At 40.2% G+C, this 16,437-nt stretch overlaps 1 protein-coding gene and 1 pseudogene across 11 annotated transcripts in view; one reads left to right on the top strand and one right to left on the bottom strand.

Moving 5' to 3' along the window:
- Nucleotides 1-16,437, top strand: part of ANKS1B (ankyrin repeat and sterile alpha motif domain containing 1B) — a 456,219-nt gene that overhangs the window by 193,422 nt on the left and 246,360 nt on the right. The gene's annotated exons all lie outside the window — the stretch shown is intronic.
- On the bottom strand, nt 11,060-15,766 carry LOC110084195 (peptidyl-prolyl cis-trans isomerase FKBP10 pseudogene; annotated as a pseudogene). Its single transcript, XR_013536877.1, has 2 exons — nt 14,932-15,766; nt 11,060-14,431 (listed from the first exon to the last, which is right to left on the bottom strand). The product of XR_013536877.1 is annotated as a peptidyl-prolyl cis-trans isomerase FKBP10 pseudogene (transcript).

Raw genomic sequence — 16,437 nt, 5'->3', positions numbered from 1 at the left:
ATAGTCTTTTTTTTTAAGGGTATATGGGCTTTTATTCAAAGAGCTCCTTAGTAATGCCCCAGGCCTTGGACCTAACAGCTAGGATTATATATTTTTTTCCTTTTGAAGTTGAGGCCACATAGAACTGCTTCAGAAAGTTCCCCACAGTTTCAAAGTTGGTTTGCAATATATCATTTCAGGGCTGGTGTTCATGATGCACAAGCCACCTTGGGCACACAGAGTTAATTGGTTAGTTCTTTGAAAATTGACCACATGTGTGGGTTGGTGAGCATAACACACACACACACACTCACACACACACACACACACACACACACACACACACACACACACACACACACACACACACACACACACACACACACACACACACACCCCTGCACAAATACATGCACACACAGGTACACAGCAAGGAGATCTGACTTGAAATAGGGAACAGGGCTGTATTTGAAGGGTTTTTTTGTATTTAAAATATTTGCATTAATTTTATAATACAAAGTGTAACCACATGTCTATATAATGCAACAAATAGCTGGTACTAAATCCCAAGAGTTTTTCAGTTCATAGAGTTCCTTGAACAGTATAATTTGGTTGAGTTCAATGCTTGAAACTCATGCAGTTGATTTTTAGATCATTTTTTTAAAAATTGTGGTACAGTCATTGTGGTACTTTATGTTAATTAGTGGTAATTTGCCAGTACACCTTACATAATCTCAGTTACATACACATTAGTGATAGGATTCTGCCGATTGGAGTTCTCTCTCTCTCTCTTTCTCTCCCTTTTGATCAATACTAATTTTTGCATCTACCTGTGCTATCAGTAACACAGCAACTTTCAATTATTGGAGGTCACTAATCCTTTGTCCCAGAATGCCCTGTACTAATGCTGTGTCATGAAATGGCATTGTTACAGGGGCATTCCGAAGTGGCATTCACTAACAGGAATTTTGCCACTGCCAAACAGAAAATAAGAATTGCCACTGTCCTGCGTCAGTGGTAAGCATTTGAGATAGTACTCAGATGTATGATTTTGGAGTGCAACCCACAGAAGTTCAAAAATGCAAATCTGTAGTCCAGAAACACATACTTTTGAGGCTCTATTAAGCATCCTCTGACACCTTTCAAAAATATTACCTTCTCTTTGAAAACAAGGAAAAAATGCTCTCCTCCTGGTTCACCACCAGTGAATAGGGCAATGAACAGGGGAGGAGAGTTCATCTCAGCTCCAGCTGGGTGTTCTTTGAGAAAAATAAATTATATTGAATCAGATTTTTTTTTTTTTTAAAAAAAAAGAAAAACATGATTGCACAGCATGAAGGAAACAAAAGTAGTGTAGACGTATCAAGTAACAAATGAGAACAGAGAACAGAAAGAGTACCGTGCAATGTATGGATATAAAAAGTAGGAAAGTCTTTTAAAATAGGTCAGGGTTGAAAACAATATAAAGGAACACGTTATATGCCAATGTTCAATCAAAAAAAGGGAAATAAGTTCAAGTGCTATGTGATCCTTTTAATTGGTGATGCCAGAGACTGAGCTCAGAAATTTCTGCATGTGTTCTTCAGCCCAGCTATGGTTTCTATTTTGAGTTTTCAACTCAAAGAATGAAGTAGGAAGATCAAAAATACATTAAATGTTAATGAACACTGTTGGGATTTCAGGGACACAGAAATGATATGAAGCAAATAAAAAAATTATTTGATAATTACAGAGTGAATCAGCAGGGTCAGATTTGTCTTTTTAAAGAAAAGATGGCCAGATAACTGAGAGCTGTTAGTGTTTCCCTATAAACTCCCTATAGAAGAAGAGAAATTTTAAAATAAGGCCATCCCCATATATTAATTTTCACTGCCTTTTGTGGGTCACATGAAGCTGAAAAAGAACAATTATAGATAGAAATGGGGGTATTCATATTTGTATACGACTATGAATACCCCCACACAGGTGGACATAACGAGGGTCTGGCACCCCCTGGGGCCGTACCGTTGACTCACCCATCTGCTGCTTCCGCCGGCTCCGTGTTCCCTTCCAGTTGCTCCGGAGCTTGAGGTCAACTAGCCACTCGTCAGGCTGGCAGGGGGGTTTGTCTTCCCTCTTTCTGCCAGGAATGGCTAGTCGACTGAGAGCTCCAGAGCGATTGGAAGGGAGTGCAGAGCCAGCTGCAGCAGTGGATGGGTGAGTGGACAGTCCAGCTCCTTATGTTCACCTGTGCGCTGTTCGTTACAGATCAGAAAAGAAATCTTGGTGTGCTGGTGGACAGCTCGATGAAAGTGTCAACCAAATGTGCAGTGGCAGTGAAGAAGGCCAATTCCATGCTTTTGTTGTTGTTTAGTCGTTAAGTTGTGCCTTTTGTTTCTGTCCATTGAGTTTCTTGGCAGGGATACTGAGTAGCTCGCCAGTTCCTGCTCAGGGGGAGCACATTTAGTCAGAGCTCTCCACTATGATCTGTCTGTCTTGGGTGTTCATGCATGGGATAGCCTATAGCTTCTCTAAAGTACTCAAGCCTCTTCGCCATGCCAAGGCAGTAATCCATGAAGGGGAATTCCATGCTAGGTATCATTAAAACGGTGATTGAAAATAAAACAGCCAACATTATAATGCCATTGTACAAAATGCTGATAAGGCTGCACCAGGTATATTGCATACAGTTCTGGTCACCGCACCTCAAAAAAGACACAGTTGAACTGGAAATGGTGCAGAAGAGAGTGACTAAAATGATGACTGGGCAGGGGCACCTCCCTTATGAGGAAAGGCTACAATATTTGGGGCTCTTTAGTCTAGAGAATTGGCACCTGAGGGGGGACATGATTGAGATGTATAAAATTCTACAGGGGATGGATAAAGTGGATAGAGGGAAGTTTTTTTCCCTCTCACGCAATACCAGAACCAGGAGGAAAACATCCACTCAAACTGAGTATTGGGAGAGTGATAACAGACAAAAGAAACTCCTAAAATGAGTACCCAGCTTGCTGGGGAGGCAATGTGTAGCTTGCATAATTAACTTGTAAACCCCCCAGAGAATGCTTGAAGCACTATGGGGTGGTATATAAGCAGCATATTTTGCTTTGCTTTGCTTTGTTTTACCCATGTGTTGTTAATCTGTGGAACTCCTTGCGACAGGATGTGGTGATGGCACCTGGCCTAGATGCTTTTACTAGGGGATTGGACAGATTCCTGGAGGAAAAGTCCATCACAAGTGACAAGCAATGATGGGAATGTATAATCTCCAGGTTTAAAAGAAGGGTCCTTCAAAATTCCAGATACAGGGGAGGAGTATCAGGGGAGGGGTTTCAGGAGACAGGGATCTAGTTGTCTCATGTGCTCCCAGAGGCATCTGGTGACTCCACTGTGAGATACAGGAAAATGGACTAGATTGGCCCTTGCCCTGATCCAGCAGGGCTCTTCTTATGTTCTTCTGTTATAGGCTGTAAGATGTAGGGATAGAGCTGGCATCTCAGTTTGTGGTAGAGTAGAAAGTAAATAAAGTCAAAGAGTAGTAATCTTTATATTAACAAATAACTACCTAAGACTGAAGATTCCTCTACCTTTCTGTTTATCACTCCCATTGGTACTCATCTCTCAACAGATCTAGACCCCGGCTTCTTAAAGGGTTCAGACCATCCAATGAATGATATTCCCTCCTTTCCCCTCTCTCTCCCTCTCCTCTCTCTCTCTCTCTCTCTCTCTCTCTGTGTGTGTGTGTGTGTGTGTGTGTGTGTGTGTGTGTGCGCACGCGCGCGCGTGCGCGTGCGTGCGTGCGTGCTTCTTGTAGGTTCATTTGAGAGTTAGTAGAATAGTGCTTGAATGTGACAAGCTGGAGATCACATTCCCCTTTGCAGGTCACTTGATCAGACTAGACAGAATCTGGAAAATCGATCTGGGTGCTATTCGGTGGGTCTCAAGATTTGCACTCCAGTACCTGATTACAGTGCAGCCTCATGTATGACTGACTGTTCAGGTGTAATTTAGAACAGAACTTCTTAGAAGAAAAATAGTGATGGCAGCAAATGTAGTCTGAGTATGTATGTGTAGGTTGAAATAAGGCATGTATGTATCTTCCATTGGTATGATACATTAAAATTTATCCTCAAGATAATGCATTAATTTCTGCTTCAAACTCACATCAGTAATGGGTAAAGTGCAACACTTTGGATGCATTATCATAGATCTCATCAGACAGTCAGCATAGCTGGGAATTGCAGGTCGATAACATCTAAAGGGGCTATATTTGTCCTCCAGTTATACTTATATGAAAGTGTAGTTTTGTTGTTTAGTCGTTAAGTCATGTCCGACTCTTCGTGACCCCATGGACCAGAGCACGCCAAGCCCTCCTGTCTTCCACTGCCTCCCGGAGTTGTGTCAAATTCATGTTGGTTGCTTCGATGACACTGTCCAACCATCTCATCCTCTGTCATCCCCTTCTCCTCTTGCCCTCACACTTTCCCAACATCAAGGTCTTTTCCAGGAGGTCTTCTCTTCTCATCAGATGGCCAAAGTATTGGAGCCTCAGCTTCAGGATCTGTCCTTCCAGTGAGCACTCAAGGATGATTTCCTTCAGAATGGATAGGTTTGTTCTCTTTGCAGTCTGGGGGACTCTCAAGAGTCTCCTCCAGCACCACAATTCAAAAGCATCAATTCTTTGGCGGTCAGCCTTCTTTATGGTCCAGCTCTCATTTCCATACATCGATACTGGAAAAACCATAGCTTTGACTATGCAGACCTTTGTCACCAAGGTGTCTCTGCTTTTTAAGATGCTGTCTAGGTTTGTCATCGCTTTCCTCCCATGAAGGAGGCGTCTTTTAATTTCGTGGTGCTGTCACCATCTGCAGTGATCATGGAGCCAAGGAAAGTAAAATCTATCACCACCTCCATATCTTCCCCTTCAATTTCCCAGGAGGTGATGAGACCAGTGGCCATGATCTTAGTTTTTTTGATGTTGAGCTTCAGACCATTTTTTGCAGTCTCCTCTTTCACCCTCATTAAGAGGTTCTTTAATTCCTCCTCTCTGCCATCAGAGTGGTATCATCTGCATATCTGAAGTTGTTGATATTTCTTCCACCAATCTTAATTCTGGCTTGGGATTCTTCCAGTCCAGCCTTTCGCATGATGTATTCTGCATATAAGTTAAATAAGCAGGGCGTCAATATACAGCCTTGTTGTAATCATTTCCCAATTTTGAATCAATCTGTTGTTCCATACCCAGTTCTAACTGTTGCTTTATGTCCCACATATAGATTTCTCCCTAATCCAGTGCATGTTAGCAATTTGGTCTCTAGTTCCTCTGCCCCTTCGAAATCCAGCTTGTACTTCTGGGACTTCTCGGTCCACATATTGTTGAAGTCTACCTTGTAGGATTTTGAGCATAACCTTGCTAGCATGTTAAATGAGTACAATTGTACGGTAGTTCGAGCATTTTTTGGCATTGCCAAAAGACTGATCTTTTCCAATCCTCTGGCTACTGCTGAGTTTTCCAAACTTGCTGCATATTGAGTGTAGCACCTCAACAGCATCATCTTTTAAGATTTTAAATAGTTCCACTGGAGCGCCATCACCTCCACTGCCCTTGTTGTTAGCAGTGCTTTCGAAGGCCTACTTGACTTCACTCTCCAGGATCACTGACTCAAGGTCAGCAACTACACTATCTGGATTGTCCAGGACATCCAGATTTTTCTGGTATAATTTCTCTGTGTAGTCTTGCCACCTCTTCTTGATGTCTTCAGCTTCTGTGAGGTCCCTACCATTTTTGTCCTTTATCATGTCCATCTTTGCACTAAATGTTCCTTTAATAGCTCCAATTTTCTTGAACAAATCTCTGGTTTTTCCCTTTCTATTATTTTCCTCTATTTCTTTGTACTGTTCATTTAAGAATGCCGTCTTATCTCTCCTTGCTATACTTTAGAAGTGTGCATTCAACATTCTGTAACTTTCCCTATCACCCTTGAATGTTGTATCGCTCTTCTGCTCCGCTATTTGTAAGGCCACTTTCCTTTTTTGCATTTCCTTTTCTTTGGGATGGTTTTTCTTGCTGCCTCCTGTACAGTGTTATGAGCCTCCTTCCACAGTTCTTCAGGCACTCTGTCTACCAAATCTAGTTCTTTAAATCTGTTCTTCACTTCCACTGTGTATTCTCAAGGGATTTGGCTTAGATTATGCCTGACTAGCCCAGTGGTTAGTGTGAAAAGTGTGGGAAAAAGGAACATAACATCCTTACACTTACTTTCCTTTCATGTCTATATCTAAAGCTGTCCCCAATAACAAGTGAAAGAAGGATTTAGTGAGATTAACAAACTCATTAATAACATTCTGTGTGTCTGCCATTTTTAAGGTATTGTATTCTTTAATTAAATCAATTTTGGAGTCCCTTAATGTACTGTCCAGAATAATTAACTAGAATGAACAAACTTAATTAGTTTATAATAACATGAGGGATAGAGATTAATAACCTGAGGGACACAGATTAGTCATCTGTTTTGGAAATGCTGAAAAGAAAAGTGTTCTTTCACAAGTGATAGCCTTGCAAGCATCCAAATATACGACCTGTGCTGACTCAGAAGAGTGGTCCAATGTTTTCCACTAAAGCAAACCAGGTAGCTCCAGGTGAACAACCACTAGCCAGTTATGAAGACAATAGCCCAACTACTATGTGGTTGTCTCCCACCAACTGATATGTATTGGCTTTCTGAATCTCAAAATACTTTAGCCATTGTGACTAATGTTTATTGGTAATACAGTTTGCCATAGATTTGCCTTTTTTTCCCTTGTGAAACTCTGTAATCCAGCACTGTTGCATCTCATTACCATATAGGCTGGGGGATTTAAAGAGCTGTTGTCCTCCAAAAAAGAAACTCTTCCAAACTTAATCACATTTTAACAGTAGATTTTGTAGATTATAGGGATAAAATATTTACTCTTGTTCATTTAGTCTTAAATCTACTTCTGATTGGTTCCATTAAGGGAGTCCCATGTCCTGCTGCTATAAGGTCCATACTTATATAAACCTCTTCTCCACATCATACTGTGTTCTAAATAAGCTCCAGCTTCTTAGGCTTTCTTCTTGGGTAGTTGTTCCACCCTGTAATCATAATTGCTATGTTGTGACTTTTCCAGCCATATGGTAGCTTTCTCAGATGGTGAACCAGAACTGCATGCAGTATTTTTCTGTGTAGATAGGAGAGAAAGTAAGGAAGTATTTATAGCATGACTGTAATAAAGTACATACATAGGGTTGTTTATAGCAAGTATGATTTTATTTAATTTATAATATCATGGGAGAACTCGAATTAAGCGAAAGAATCTTTTCAGTAGGCTTTCCAGTAGCAGACCTTGCCAGATTTTCCCTACTCACAAGATGGCTTTTTGTTACCTTAAGTACTAGAGACACCTGTTCTCAGATGTCAGGGATGTGAAAATGGCTCAGTCTCAATTTTCTTGTATTTCTCCTAGTCCTGTTTGCATTTTCTTCTTCCTACATGGAGATTTGTGCACATTTAAATGCATTTTTCCTAGTGCATATTCTGGCTGCTCTGAATATTTTTCCCTATTCTTACTTTGGATGCGGCTGCTCTGTATAATAAAGCTGTATCCAAACTGGTGTCCAAGGTTCTTCAGCTAATATTTTTTTATCCTTTCAGCATTTTCTCCTTATTTATTCACCTTGAATGATCCACTGTAAAAATCTATATTTTTCCATATTTTTCTCATTATGTAACTAAAATATTGTAGCTTTTTGTGTGCTAGAAAAATTTCTAACAGACAACATCCATACTTTGTTTAAAGACTTTCAGTTAGCCCATTCTCCTGCCAAATAGCTCTGGAAAGGGGGAAAGTGACTCCCAAGGCTATTTCTGCATCACCTCCACCATCATACCTCAGTGCCCTTACCAAAAAGAGTGTCCCTACCCCACTTGGCAATAAGAAATACTACTTACAGAAGGATCCAGTAACTTTTTAAGTTGACTCTTGGGCCCAACTGCAACATTTTACACCAATATAACCTGCAACTGGACTTATCACTACTTTTAGTTTGATTCTTATTGCTGTAGTATGTGGCAAAAAATAAAATAAATAAATTACATAACAGAAACGCATTCAGCATTTTATATTTCCAATATGTGTTCTCCATGAGAAAATGTAAGTTGTTGGGGGAAGATGCATTATTTCCTGCAATGCGTTCTGAGAGGTTCAGCACACAAACAAACTCTGTTTTCATGGAGATTGTCAAATCAACTTCTTTCCATCTCTAGCTGTTGGCTGGTGAGTCCTCTCATATCTTTGCCCCTCGTGGCAATGTGGCTATTTTATTGCATTGCATGGCATTGCATTTGTATACCATCCATCGAGTAGAGGTTCACAACTAAGTAAAATAACTCCCCATCCCCAAACAAGGAGTAATAAAGAACACATACAACAAATGACAAAAAAGAAAAAAAAACAGATGGTGACAGCTAAGGAAAATTACAGGTATAAACATTAGGAGTCAAAAGATAATGCCATCATTTCCTAAATCAAGGCCTAGTGTGCTGGGACATGGGGAGACAATCTGCTTTTAAACGTATGCATAAGTTACCTTGAGTTGTATGAGGAAGAAGGGCAAAGAAATAAATGAAATAGATGTATAGATAAATACGTGGCATTTTTGAAGCAAAAAAGTGTATTGCACTGCTCTTGATTCACATTTTGGTTTTCATGGTGCTTCAGTGAGGCCAAACTCCATTAAATCATTTTGATAATAAATGTCAGTTTATCTGCTAGAAAATGTTTTATGGTCAGTTTTTATTAGACCTAACATTGTTGTTAATGAGAACTTCTGTGTGTTGTAGATCACTCTTTAGGGAAACATTTCATTAGAGGTTTCATTATTTGCAATCTCATAGTATTAAAGAGAATGCCCCTAACATCTAGAATAGGACTTCAGAGATATACTACTGGAGATGCAGAATATGCTGTTAATGATGGTTAAATTTGCTTTCTTCCACCTACAATTTTGTGTTTTGCTCAGTGTGAGGTCAGGAGTATGAGGAGGTGCTGATAAGTATTGTGCCTTTCCCAGAAAAAAATTGAGCTAGGAAGCTGGAACTGCCACATTATTCTACATATTCCCCCAGGAAGTCAATGCACTTACAACATCTGTCTTGCAGCTTCTTAAGTCCCTGCAAATAAATTTCTTCTGACTGTTGGTGTAACCACTCATTTGCAGCATTAGTTGCCTCCAGAACACTCCCAAATCATTGTCCCTTTAAGTGTTTTAATAGCCAGAAGGAGCCAGGTCGAGAGAATAGGGTGGATGGGGCATCACTTGAAAGCCTAAGGATGTCAGTTTTGCCATTGTTTCACCTGCAGTGTGTGACGAGGCGTTGTAATGCAACAGGATGACACATTTGGAGAGCTTTCCTCGATGTTTTTCCTTGATGTTTTGCGTCAACGTCATCAATAAAGCACAGTAATATTTTGCATTGATGGTTGAACCCTGTTGGAGGTAATCCACAAGCAGAACTTCCTTCTTATCCCAATAAACTGTTGCCATTTGCTTCTGCACCGAACTTTGCACTTGGAATTTCTTTGGCCTGGGGGAAACACTGTGCCTCCATTCCTTAGACTCTTCCTTTGTCTCATGATCATAACAGTAGATCCATGTCTCATCACCAGTTACCAGTTCGCCCAGGAAATCTGACTCATTTCTTGCAAAATGTTCCAAAACAGCCACCGATGACTCCACACGTTTCCTCTTTTGTTTGGTTGTCAAAAGTTTGGGGATCCACCGAAATGGCCAGTTTTAACATTGACAACCCAACATTTAACTGTTGCATATGAAGGGCCACTGTCATCCATAGTTTGTGACATTTCATCATGGATCTGCTTTGCACTTTTCCCTTGGAGAAAGAGGAACTTGATTAAGTCCTATGCTCTTTCACATTGAACTTTTCTGGAGGTGCTGCCATGTTCACTTTGGACCTGAACATGAAAGATAAGTTAAAATCATAGGTAGTTGATTTTTGCACCATTGAATATAGACAAATTGGCCAATACATCCTGCAACTAATAGAAAATACATTACCCTAAGAGCAAGCAATCAAGTATTTATCAGGGATATCATATAATATTTTTGTCATTATGAAATACATTAATTCCTTATTAATTAGGCATAAATCCTTTCTTTATTCTAAATCTAGTAGAATATCACATCAGACAGTCTGCCCACAAGAAATAGCAGAATAAATTGGATTTCAAAATTCATTGGAAGATTTTCTTGTTAGCCTTGATGGCTGTTTTAATGATGGTATTTTTGGTATTCATCTGTGTTTTACTGATTTTAAAAAATATTAATTTGCAATATATAGAGCTGTGACCAATAATGCTGTTTTGAATTGTTTGTCCTTAGTGGTATTTAGGGCTGTATCACACGTGAGAAAAGAACCCCAGTTATACCAATTATTTTTCATTCTTCTGTTGTAATGTAACATTATTTTCAGGAACCATGTGGTATATGTATTGGCAGGTGCATTTATATTGTTTTGAACTGCATTGCTACATTTCTTTCAATTTCAGCCTGTTATAGCAGGCTACACTGCTCTTTAATTTGTATCAGTTTATTTTGTCTATTGTTTCTTGGGGCAATGAGGCCCACTTTTGTCCTTTCTTTTTTAAATTACAAAAGTGATTTATTGAGAAAGCAGTACAAACCTTCTCCTCCTCCCTTTTTCCCTTTCATCCTTTACTCACTCATCCCCCCATTATAATTTTTTTTTTACTTCTCTGCTTATATTGCCCTCTCAGTTCTTGTTTTGTTTTGTTTTGTTTTCCCTTTGAACAGCGCTGGGAGGAGTAAGGTTTTAAGACTTGCAAAGTATTGTGAAGAAAAGAGTTCAAAAAGAGAGAGCGAAGACGGTAATGCAACACCCCTTTCTTTATAATTCAAAGCAGGAAATGTCCCGTTCTCTGTTCAAACCCTCTTTCACCCACAAAAGAGGAGGAAGCTTGTCACCTTCTGAGCAGTGCATTCATGTTGTTTTTGTGGCAGAAGTGGCGGCTGCTACTAGCAATTTATCAGTATCCCTTTTAAAAACAAAAATTTTAAAGGGTACAAGCTCAGTGACCATAAAGTGGTCACACAGGCAAAAAATGTGACCCTTTCACAAAGGAAATAAATTAACAGTAATGTTCACATGCACTGAAATGATGATAAATGAAGCGATACATGATTGATACACTTTAAAACAACCCTCCCAGTGAGGAGGAAATAAACTGATTGCCAGAGCAAATTAAATGATGCTAGCTGTGTGTTGTGTGAACAGAAAATTTTGGAACAATCCAAATAATGGCAAAAATGGTATAGCTGGGCTTCTTTTGGCAAGTGTGATTGAGCCCTTAGTTAGGCAACAGTCCATTTTTTCTTTTTCTTTCCTTTTTCTTTCCTTTTTAAAGGCTATATAATAAAACTCTATTAGCAGTTTGCTCACTTTTACATTTTATGAGAAAATGCTGCTCTTTTTATTAGAATATTAATTTGCTTGTCCTTCAAAAATCTTTCTAGAGTTATTATAGGAATATACTATTGTATGAGTAGTATTTTAATTTTATTGGTAGTTTCATACTTACTGCAGGAATTATTTTTATGTCATTCTTAAATTACTCATTTGTGAATAGTTTTTTTAAAGATTACCCTGATAAAGGTCAGTGAAATGAACTGAAAAATATTCATTAAATAACTCCATTGCCTTATTAGCTTTGTCTGCTGTGGTCTGTCTTTTTGCTGCAGTTTCTGTCTTCTAGTTGTTAGTCTGATTATGGTATTGTTTATTTCTGGAACAGGCTTCCAGAAATCTTCTTACTTGACTGATACATGTGAAAATTATCTGAAACTTGCCCCAGAGAATATTTTACTATTTGACCTATGCCCTTTGTATAGGTCATGTTATCTAGAAGACATTCAAAATATGTCAGCTAGTACCACTGACCTGGCAGGAGTGTGACTAGTAGCATAATTTAGTGGTGAGCAAAGTGCTGACTGCAGTTCCATAAATTCCTCCCTGTGACCCCAAGGCACTCCTGACCTCTCCAGTCTTCCCTTTTAGAAACTAGGAGTAACTTTCTGGCCATTTCCTGTTTTGTTTTGTCTTTTGGTGTAGTCTCTCTGTAGCCTGAAACCATCCCTAGCATCAGGCATACTTTGTCCTTTTTCCCCAGCATTTGGCAAGGGAACAGCCCACCAAAGACCAGCGGAGGGCCCAAATGACCCCAGGCCCTTGGAACTTGCCCTGGTATAACCAACATGGCAGTTAACACAAGTGTCCTCATTGACGCAGGTTCCTGCTTTAAAGAGAGAAGGAAGACGAGGATAAGTTTGCAATTTGGAGAAACACTGATAGAGTAAAAAGAAGTATATCATAGCTGTAGCAGAGCTAACTAAATATCTGATCTTCCCTTCTGTAAAGACGCCACCCATGAAGCTCTTCCAGATACTTAATGGTCTAAAGAACTTTGCCTGTTAATCACTGGAGGTGAATCTTTGCTAGCCTGCTGTTGCTTACAATGAGTCGGGGGCCAAACTGCAATTTAAGCCAATAAATTTGTGATTGACGTTCTAATTTTTTAGAAATAAATGCACCTGAGGGAGGGGCACTAATCTGATAGAAAACTGGGTGGATGAGGTGTTAAATTCTTCCTCATTCCATTTCTGTGATCTAAGTTGTCTGTCCGACACTATTATTTGTTCCACCTGTGTCATAGGTTCTCTGGCCTAGAAGACATTCTTTGTGTGTGTGCACATGCATATGTGCATGTATGTGCATATTTAATTTAGCTTGGCAAAATAATACAGAAATAAATAAACATCACATAACAATACTCATGCCATTTCCCAATCAAATTAGAAGTATCCATACCTGGTTACTTCTAGTAAAAAGAAAAGAAAGTTGGTAAATCAACTATGACTTTTCCAACACAGTATATAATATTACTGAGGAAAAGGATTCATATGTATGATTATGTTTTAGAAAACTAAACATAACAATATTTTACTTTGAAAGAACTTGAAACTTATGTGGAAAAGGTTTTTCCGTACTACTTTATTTTGTTTGATCTAGTTGTTTATATTATACTGTAAAATAAATACTGCATTTCGATCTTCTAAATCATTTTTTTCAAAGTTCCTTGATATAATAAAGCTTGCTGTGACAAAGGTTGAGAACCCTTACACATGGAGCACATGAGATCATATCACAGCAGTCATCTTGTTACCACAGTAACAGGAATGAACTAGCTAAGTGAGCTCCCCCCAGCTGCTGAATAGGACAGAAGAAGCAAAGCACAGCCTTCTTCCTGTATGAAATAAATTGCTGGAACAATTGAGAAAAGAAAATTATATTGCCAACTTTAATCAGCTGTATTTTAAGGTGGGGGGAATAAGAAAGGTGGTTCTTTGCATGTAGCTTTAGGGATTCCAGAAATATTATATAAGATAGATTTCTTTACAGCATATTTTGTAAGATGCAAATATCTAATTTAAGCAGGAATATATAGAGGGACAAATGGGAGAAATTACACTTATGGTCTAATTAGAATGGGATAGATACCTTAAACTGATGTCTTAAGTGGTATTTCCCAAAGGACTCAGGACTTCCATGGTCTGATTTCAACTTCAGTTCCTCTGCTGTGATTTTCCCATCTTTATTACGGTCTTGGTTTTGGAACGTATCAGTGACAACCTTTTTTGGGTTAGCACCTGGCATCATGCGACCTTTGCTGTCTGCAATTTGGGATTTGATGAATGTTGAGAACTCCTCAGGAGGGACTTCACCATCCTTGTTAAGATCCATTGCTTCAAACAGATTAACTGGTGGTTCACTGTGCCAGATGAACAGGTACCCGTCTGGAACACCTGCTCCTGGTGTAAAAGCTCTATCTCAAATCGGAGAATAGCACTTCTAGGAACACCTCAGGCACCACTTTCACTATGGCCTAAATGTGGAGGAACAGTAATGAGACGTTTCTCTCCCACAGAAATATTTAGCAAACCAACATTCAAGCCTTTGATTAGTTTGTTGGTGCCTAGAGTGGCTTCCTGAGGATTTTCATAGTCATGGGAGGAGAAAAGCTTGCTGCCCTCCAGGAGGGAACAGTTGTAATGATAGCGGACAAAGTCTCTGTCTTGTGTGGTGACATTACAGTCTTCAGGTTGGTAGGCAGTCTCAATCTCCACAGAGTCTGTGGGGTTGTGGAAGTCACCAATATGAACATCGAAGATCAAGATAGCCAAACCAGGGATTTTGTTCCCTGCCCCACTTTCTCCTTAGGCCAAATGGGGAGGGATGATGATTCTTCTCTTTTCGCTGATACAGACCCCTTGGAATCCCTGGTCCATTTCTGGGATAACATAACCCTTCCCAATGTAAGCGTCATAAATGTGATTTGGTGAGTAACTACAGTGGGGTCTCTACTTAAGAACGTCTCTACTTAAGAACAATCCAACTTAAGAACAGCTCCATTTGCTAAATTTTGCTTCTACTTGAGAACAGAAATCCAAGATAAGAACAGGAAAAAAAAAACCTTTCCTGCTCTTTTTTTAACCTTAGGTCATCTTAGGTTAAAAAAAAAATTCTCCCCCTAGTGGTAGAGTACGTATTAACCAGCTTTCAATCTACGAACGCACCTCTACATAACAAAAAAACAGCCAGAACGGATTAATTGGTTTTCAGTCCATTCCTATGGGAAATTTTGCTTCAACTTAAGAACGTTTCAACTTAAGAACACCATTCCAAAATGGATTAAGTTCTTAAGTAGAGGTTCCACTGTAGTTTCTATGGACGGAAAAGAGCAGATACGGATTAAATGGTTTTCAATGCATTCCTATGGGAAATGCAGATTCAACATAAGAACTTTTCAACTTGAGAACCACCTTCCAATACGGATTAAGTTCTTAAGTAGAGACCCCACTGTAGAATCAAACAGGGTCCCATCCATCAAGGTGCCATTATAATGGTAGCGCACAAAATTTCCAGTCACAGACTTGCGTTTCCATGATGCTGGCACTTCTAAGTACTCAAGAGAGATCTTTTGGGTGTGCAGATCCACCAGATGAACATAGAAAACCAGTGATGCTTGAGGGGGGATAACAGTACCATAACCTTTCTCTCCATAGGTCAGGAATGGGGGGTGTGTGTGACTATTCTCCTCTTCTCTCCAGTACACATGCCTAGCAGCCACCCCGAACCCACATATGTGTCATAAGTACAGTCTTTTCCCTAGCTGGAATCAAAGGGGGTGGTATCCAGAAGTGTGCCATTGTATTGATAACGCACAAAGTCTGTATTCTCCACTGTACGGTTACACCGTTCTGGTTTGTACAGAGTGGTAATCTGCAGCTTGTCTTCCTTGTTCTAAACGTCGAGCATGATGACATCAAAATAGAGGGTGGTGTCTGGGGGAATCAGACCAGCAACACCAATGCTGCCATAAGCCGAGATGAGGTGGGACAATTAGATGCCGTCTCTCATTCACGCACATGCCCTGCAGGCATGCCTGTGATGAGCCTCCCCACTCCTACCACTCCTGCCACTGTGGCACCTCAATCATAGTTGGAGTCAAACTTCGTCCCGTCTTGGAAAGCCCCGTTGTAATGGTAGTGGACGAAGTCACCCATCTGGACTTCTCGCAAGCACACTTTGGGGATGTAGTATCTGTCAATGACGACGTCTTCCAAAGGGCCTGGTTCTCCCAAGCCCCGCACCCGCCAGAGGCTCAGGGCCAGGATGAGGCAGAAGAAGCTCATCCTCGCGGTCCTCCTCGATGGCGCGGTCTTGCTGAAAGGGCAGGAGAGGCGCAGCAGTCCACGGTTGGGCACTGGAGGAGGGCAGGAGAGGGGGGGCAGAGGAGGCACCTTGCTCTACGGGAGGCAGTCCGGAGGGTTCCAGACCACCTGCAAAAATCCTGTAGACGTGTTAAAAAGCAGCCTCTTCAGGTTAGTGGGCGAAAAGGGACCCGAAGACCCTTCAGGCCTACAATGTCTGGGTTTATGATGTCCGAAACGAGGAGAGCTGCTTGCAACTGAGAGAGTTTGAGGAGCCTCCAACTTTCCTTCCTTTTTTTCTTCTTTTTCCCCTTGTCTAAAACTTCTGGAAACTATTTTAAAGCATGCTCGGGCAACAGCCTCAACTACACTACAGGCTTGCTTTTTTTAAAACAAGGACCAAAAAATGCAGAATCCGCCCCTTCCAGGTCCTAGTGCCTTCCATGATCTGATCACCACTAATTTGCCCTAATTTGCCATGTAAACAAGTATTTCCACAGAGCTCTCTAATGTTTGACATTGTAATATATTTTAATGGACAATATTCTGTTGGGCATTTTCACAGTTATTGCTGGTTGCACTATTTAGTGAGGATTCTGTTACAAAAGTGGTTGTATAGCCAATTGCAAAACTAGTAACACAATTAGTAGTGC

The sequence above is a fragment of the Pogona vitticeps genome, chromosome 5 (assembly GCF_051106095.1).
Source record: "Pogona vitticeps strain Pit_001003342236 chromosome 5, PviZW2.1, whole genome shotgun sequence".
Classification (NCBI taxonomy): Eukaryota; Metazoa; Chordata; class Lepidosauria; order Squamata; family Agamidae; genus Pogona; species Pogona vitticeps.
This window is presented reverse-complemented; position numbering and strand designations above follow the sequence as displayed.